General features: G+C 32.6%; 1 protein-coding gene across 5 annotated transcripts in view; it reads left to right on the forward strand.

Moving 5' to 3' along the window:
* The window catches only part of LOC128250267 (uncharacterized), an 80,442-nt gene that overhangs the window by 54,244 nt on the left and 19,935 nt on the right, over positions 1–6,263 (forward strand). For all 5 annotated transcript variants that reach the window (XM_052975005.1, XM_052975006.1, XM_052975009.1 and 2 more), the window contains 2 exons: positions 2,457–2,784; positions 4,035–4,096. The gene's annotated coding sequence lies outside the window, so the exon portion shown is untranslated. The remainder of the gene's footprint in view (positions 1–2,456; positions 2,785–4,034; positions 4,097–6,263) is intronic.

Below are 6,263 nucleotides of genomic sequence, written 5' to 3' on the forward strand. Positions count from 1 at the left end.
TGATTGTAGGTTTGCTAGTTCAGGACTGGTCTAGGTTAAATAATCAAATAATTGTTGAGTCGAGATCAAACGAGCCTTGACTATGTAAATTTCCATTCATTTTCTTCAACTTGGTTAAAGTTGCATATACGTTATGTTAAAATATTCTTTGTATTGTAAAATCTATTTTTATATAAGTTTTATTGTATTATAATGAGTTATATTAATTAATAATTCTTTTAACAATATTTACATAAAGAACCTCTTCATATTCACATTTCGCTTTGGTTTTCGTCTTTATTATTATTATTATTATTATTATTATTATTATTATTATTATTATTATTATTATTATTATTATTATTATTATACAACCTGGCTCTATTGTCTCTATTTGCTTCTCTGGCAGCGTTCCAACTGTTGCCTCAATATTTGTCCATTTTCGTTTTTTTCAATACTTCTTTGTGTTTACCTGGTCACCCCCCTTGTCTAATTATTATGTGAGAGATCTGAAAACAAATGTTTTATTTGTATCCCTCATTTATTTTAAATACAAAATTATTAATGTGTTTATATTGTCTAAAATATAATTTGTACAATATGTAATATCATTTGCATTGCTTTTTGCCACATTGAACCAAATCAAATGAAATGAAAAGCCTCCTATGCAAAAAATATATATATCTGAAATTAAATATTGCTTGATTAATACAAAATATATGATTCAATATGAGATCAATAATAAGCATAAATTTCGGAGTGTAATGCTTTAGATAATTGGTGAAGTCGAAATTAATCCTGCCAAGAATCACTTCAACGTGGTATGGGGGTGAACCAGAAATTAGGCTTTCGATGGGAATGGTATTTGAGTGATAATCTAAATATTAAAGGATATGATATAATCTTTAAAAAATTTAAATGGAGAAAAATTCCTGTTTTGTAGGAAGAGAGTTCATTAAAATGTTCAAACGTTAAATTTTTCTTGAATAAGTAAGAATCAATTCTCATGAAACAGATGCTCCGAGAAACTTAGAACGGGAGGTTACTCCATAATCTTTTTTGCAAGGAAGATCGGTCAGCTATCTTGCTATCCTTTAGGCAGAGGTAACGGTATACAATAACAGTAACAAAAAAGTATACATCATAAAATATCAAAAACTGATGAAAACAGAATGGAATAAATGCAATATTTCAGGTCCAAACTGAAAAATCAACGTTCAAACTTCTGTAACGTGTGTGTTTGTGCATGCAATATGAAGGTAGAGAAAATTGTGCATCTCGGGAAACCGAATCCAAGGAAATGTATAGAGAACAGGATTTATTTGAGACAGTCCAAATAGCAGTGTCGTTTTGCGTGCAAAGAGGGCAGAAAATGCCAGTCAGAGCGTGACTGAGGCAGGGAGTGTGTGCACACGAATGGCAAAAAATGACAGTGACATGCTGGCGCGTTGCAAGAGACAGGCAACTTTCTATTTATAACGTGACCATCCAGGGTTTTAACAGATCAGTAGGTTGCGTGTTCGTATCACGTCGGGGTCACCAATTTACGTAGTGGTTATATTGAGTCAGTACCAGGTGTTGATGGGGCTACGTGTATATTATTGCAAGAGTTCATATAGAAATGAAGAATAAATTCAAGGACTATATATTTACTGCATAAAAATATATTTTATATAATGGTTGATGATGATACATAATCAAACTAGTCGAATGAAGTAATCTATGCAAGAAAGTTCAGAGACAGGAAATATAGAAATAACAGCTAAGTCATGTGGCATAGAGAAATAGACGGACATAGCAATGACGTGAATGGCTCTAAGTTTAATCGATTAAGAAGAGAAGAGCCGGGTTAGCAGGCTGTTTTTATTAATGGAACGCTATACATTCTAGAAACTTCCAAGAGTTACGCTAAATTTCTTGAATAATTAAGAATCACATCTTATGATACAGATGCTTCGAGAAACTTAGAACGCTAATTATTCAATAAACTTTCTTGCAAGGGAGATCATTCAACTGTCTTTGCTACCGCTACGAATCCAACCTAGGAGTAGCAGCACAAAAAACAGGAAATAAACAGAACTGTTAGTAGTGTGTGTGTGTGTGTGTGTGTGTGTGTGTGTGTGTGTGTGTGTGTGTGTGTGTGTGTGTGTGTGTGTGTGTGTGTGTGTGTGTGTATGAGGGTGTGTGTATATGTGTGTGTGTATCTGTGTGAATGTGTGTGTATCTGTTTGAGCATGTGTGTATGTCTGTGTGTGCTTGTCCATGCGCGTGTGTATATGTGTGTGGGCCTCTGTGTGCGTGTGTGTATGCGAGTGTAAGTTCACAGGGTCCAGCATGAAGATCAATTCGTATGGTGTTAACCATTTTAGTTTAGTATGAAGATTCTAGTTTATATTAGTGAAACCACCCAATAGTCTTATTAATATGCAAAGCATATTGTTCTAACATTTTGCTATATTAGATTGTTATCTTTGCAGCAAAATCTACCTTAGAGAGTCTCGATGTTGCCGAAGGATTTAATGAAGGAGGCAATGAAATAAGACACTTAAGATGTATAGCAGATATTGGCGTACCTTTTAAATCGCATGAAACCTTTATGTGGATTGTAACAAAACCTGGTAAATCATACAATTTCACCAAAAAGGAGGAAATCCCGCTTACTTCGAGCTGTTATTCTCTGGTATCATCAGATTATACTTTCACTTTACCAGCCAAAGACCTACATGACACAAATATCACATGTAAAACAAATTTTGCTTCACTTGATGTACAATTCTCCAATGAGATGTAAAATCGTTAGAAAAGGTAAATTGATTTTCTATTTCGTACCCTGCTTAGTGTTTTCCCTTTTCTTGTAACAACGGTTACTTAGCCTCAGCTCAACCGCTCTCTAAGAGGCCGATGATCGAAGGTATTCTGGGTGTGACAATCACATCCGTTCTTTTCAGGAATAGTATAACTACGACTATAATATCCAACGTGTACAACTTAATTTTAAGACAGGTTTCGTGATATGTCCGTGATCTGGATACTTTTTTTTTTTTAGTTAAAATGCCACGTAAAGGTATTTTCTCTTTATATATGCTTTTCATACATGTGTATGTGTGTGTATGTCTGTGTGGGTGGGTGTCTTTGTGCATCTGTGTGTACGAATATGCTTTCATGTTTTTATACGCGTGGGTGTTTGCACACAAGCTATGCTTATGTGGTTATATGTAAGTGGTTGCCGTGCATTTGCATTTGTGAATATGGATATGTTTCGTTGTTGCAGGGTGCAAATATCTGGGCAAAGTTTCTTTTAGATATACGCGTGCATTCATATTTGTATATGGGGCATGCATATTTTGTGTACGTTTACAGACACGCGTGATTTTGAATATATGCATTCATGCGTATTTCCATGTATGTATATAATCTTTTCATCAAAATACACTTATACCCTAGAAAGAAAACTAGATAGACAGAAAGAAGAGGAAAGCAGCAAAAGGGAAGAAGAAAGAAGAAAGGAAAGACAGTCATAAAGAAAGAAATAAAAGAATAATTGATTTTTCTTTCTTATCCAATTCCTTTCCTTCTATTTCCTTACCAAAATACTTACAACATGCCTTGCCGTCCATCCAACTCCAGACATCACATCTGTAAATTAACGAAATAAATTGCTCCCTGTCAACATGTAATGTTTGAGTATATAAATGTCCTTGATACACCTATTGTAGAGATCCAAACAGATCCGCGTAGGAGCTATAATATAAACTTGTACTTATCTTTATTTCCCTACATTTTCTCTACATTTTCTGTGAATTAAAAACTTTTCAGAAGTTACTTATCGAATCTAAAGGAAGTGGGCCTGAGCTCTAAACATATCAATGACAGTTTTACATGTATTTGTACACACAATATCAGATATATTCATCTATGTATCTATCTATGTATTTATGTATTTATATTCATAAACACACACATACAAGCGCACGCGCGTAAATATGTCTACTTGTTACCTTCTTCATAACTTAAGTATAGTTTCTCTCTATTATTGCAATTCTTCCCTTTTTCAGACTGCTGTTTGCTTAACAACTTTTCCAAGACTTCGAAGTCAACTTCACAGTTAACTCTATTGGTAATAAATGATATTTCCTCTATATAGTGTATTGAGTCCTTTGTTCAGCAGTTACAGCTTGTTTTTCAGTATTAAGAATGAATGTATGCATGTGTGTATGCATGTATGTATGTATGTATGTATGTATGTATGTATGTATGTATGTATTTATGTATGAATCTATCTATCTATCTATCTATCTATCTATCTATCTATCTATCTATCTATCTAGCTAGCTATCTAGCTATCTATCTATCTATCTATCTATCTATCTATTATATCAGCCAACTACGATAGTAATTGAATAATATTCTTAAAACCGCAATTTATTCACACGCAGCATATTTCAGAGCTTGTAGCTAATTCAGTTCTTAACCTAATTAAAACAGTTAACATTTTCGTAGATGGCGGGTCCCGAGCTACATTTTGGCATAAAGAGATTGACTTTTGATTCCCTAGAAAAAAAACTTTGCTTTAAAATTTGTAGCAACGTTATAGGAGTGTAAGTTACGCCACCAATCAAGTTTGGATCTGAATAAATTCTTTTATTTTAAAAGCAAAATATATTTATCGTAACTTTAATGATAGAAGAAAACATGAAGTATTTCATTGTTTCGTTCTCATGCAACAAAAATTTGTATGAAAAGATTTGTGAGGTAAAACATCATGAAAGAATATATGTAAGGCAAAAAAATTGGATTTAAGTATAATTAAGTTTTCTATTTTCAAAGAAACTATATTTTAATTAAGCTTAAATGGCAGAGGTCACTTCGAGGAATTTCATGGTATCAATCTCATGGAGTGAAAATTTAAAAGAAAGCAGTTATGAGTGTTTGTATCTCAAATTCGAAGGTGATAATATAGTTCTATACATTTTAATATAATTATTAACACATTTCCATAATTTCGCTAATGTATATCGTGTCTCCATTATTATTGCATATCAAATCAATTTATATCACATCCTGGACTTGTAAAGTGAGTTTCATGTAAGTCGATATGAATATTTAGTAATTCGTTCTACTTATCTCACCACTGCTCTACTTTGTTATCTTAAGAAATTAGAAGTTGCTGCAAAATGTCATTGTTTTGTTATTAATGCGGATTATTCTGGAAGATAACCAGTCGTTTTGTTTTCAAGTATTATTCCAAAATAGTGTGAGGAAATATATTTGATATCATCATTTGACGATAACTTTCAGTTTCGATTTATGCGTATGTGATATGTCTGACCAAGAACCGAAAACAATTTCGAATTTCAGAATTAAAGCATTTTACACTTTGAGATATTTTAAATGGAAGACATCCAACGGAATAAAACTCAGACATAATATTCAGTAAGCAGTATGATGTTGATAGAGTATTGACTAGAAATGTGCACGGCATATCTGTAGTTGAAGTAGGAGAGTAAAGGAAGTTAACAAAAACTTACTCTAGACAGGACGTATTTACTATATATTGTACGAACAATTCCAACGTTTGATCCCAAACCCTGATTATCTCACCTTCCACGCATCCAAAGAAGTATCTGTTAAATTCCATTAATAGAACATCAGACATTTTTTATTGTATAATGTTTGCTTACTGCACTGACTGACATATAGTTAACTTTAACTGAGGAGTCTATCGGATAATTACATATACGTATTTCTCATTTGGAGACTCGACAGGAATCACTAATGAACCTCAGTTTACAAGCGGTGCTAAGAGTGTTACACTTGATAATTGATCAATTCTTCATTTTCAACGTTACATAACTACCCCCCTTTGTTTTGACTTGCATGAATTACACAAGTGTGGATGTTTAAGGAGTTTCCATAAATTATTTTATGTATGGTACATCACAAAGCGAATGGTAAAAATCACTATGGGATGTCAACAGCTTGTAACAGCTTGTAACATTTCCTACAAATGCATCAGTCCACCTTGCTGAAAGTGAATAACAGGGATGCAAAACAATTTAATCACTAAAAACTACACTAGAATTGTAAAACTGACAAGTGATTATCACAGAATTTTACTTGTGTATATACATACATACATACATACATACATAAAAGAAGAAAAAGTAAATGGAAATTGGGCAGTTAAGTGTTTATTATTAACTTTCTAGTCTATTTTCTTTTTCTTCTTTTATATGAATATAAACTATATATTTTATTTTCATACATATATATATATATATATA

Source organism: Octopus bimaculoides, chromosome 20, assembly GCF_001194135.2.
Source record: "Octopus bimaculoides isolate UCB-OBI-ISO-001 chromosome 20, ASM119413v2, whole genome shotgun sequence".
NCBI classification, from domain to species: domain Eukaryota; kingdom Metazoa; phylum Mollusca; class Cephalopoda; order Octopoda; family Octopodidae; genus Octopus; species Octopus bimaculoides.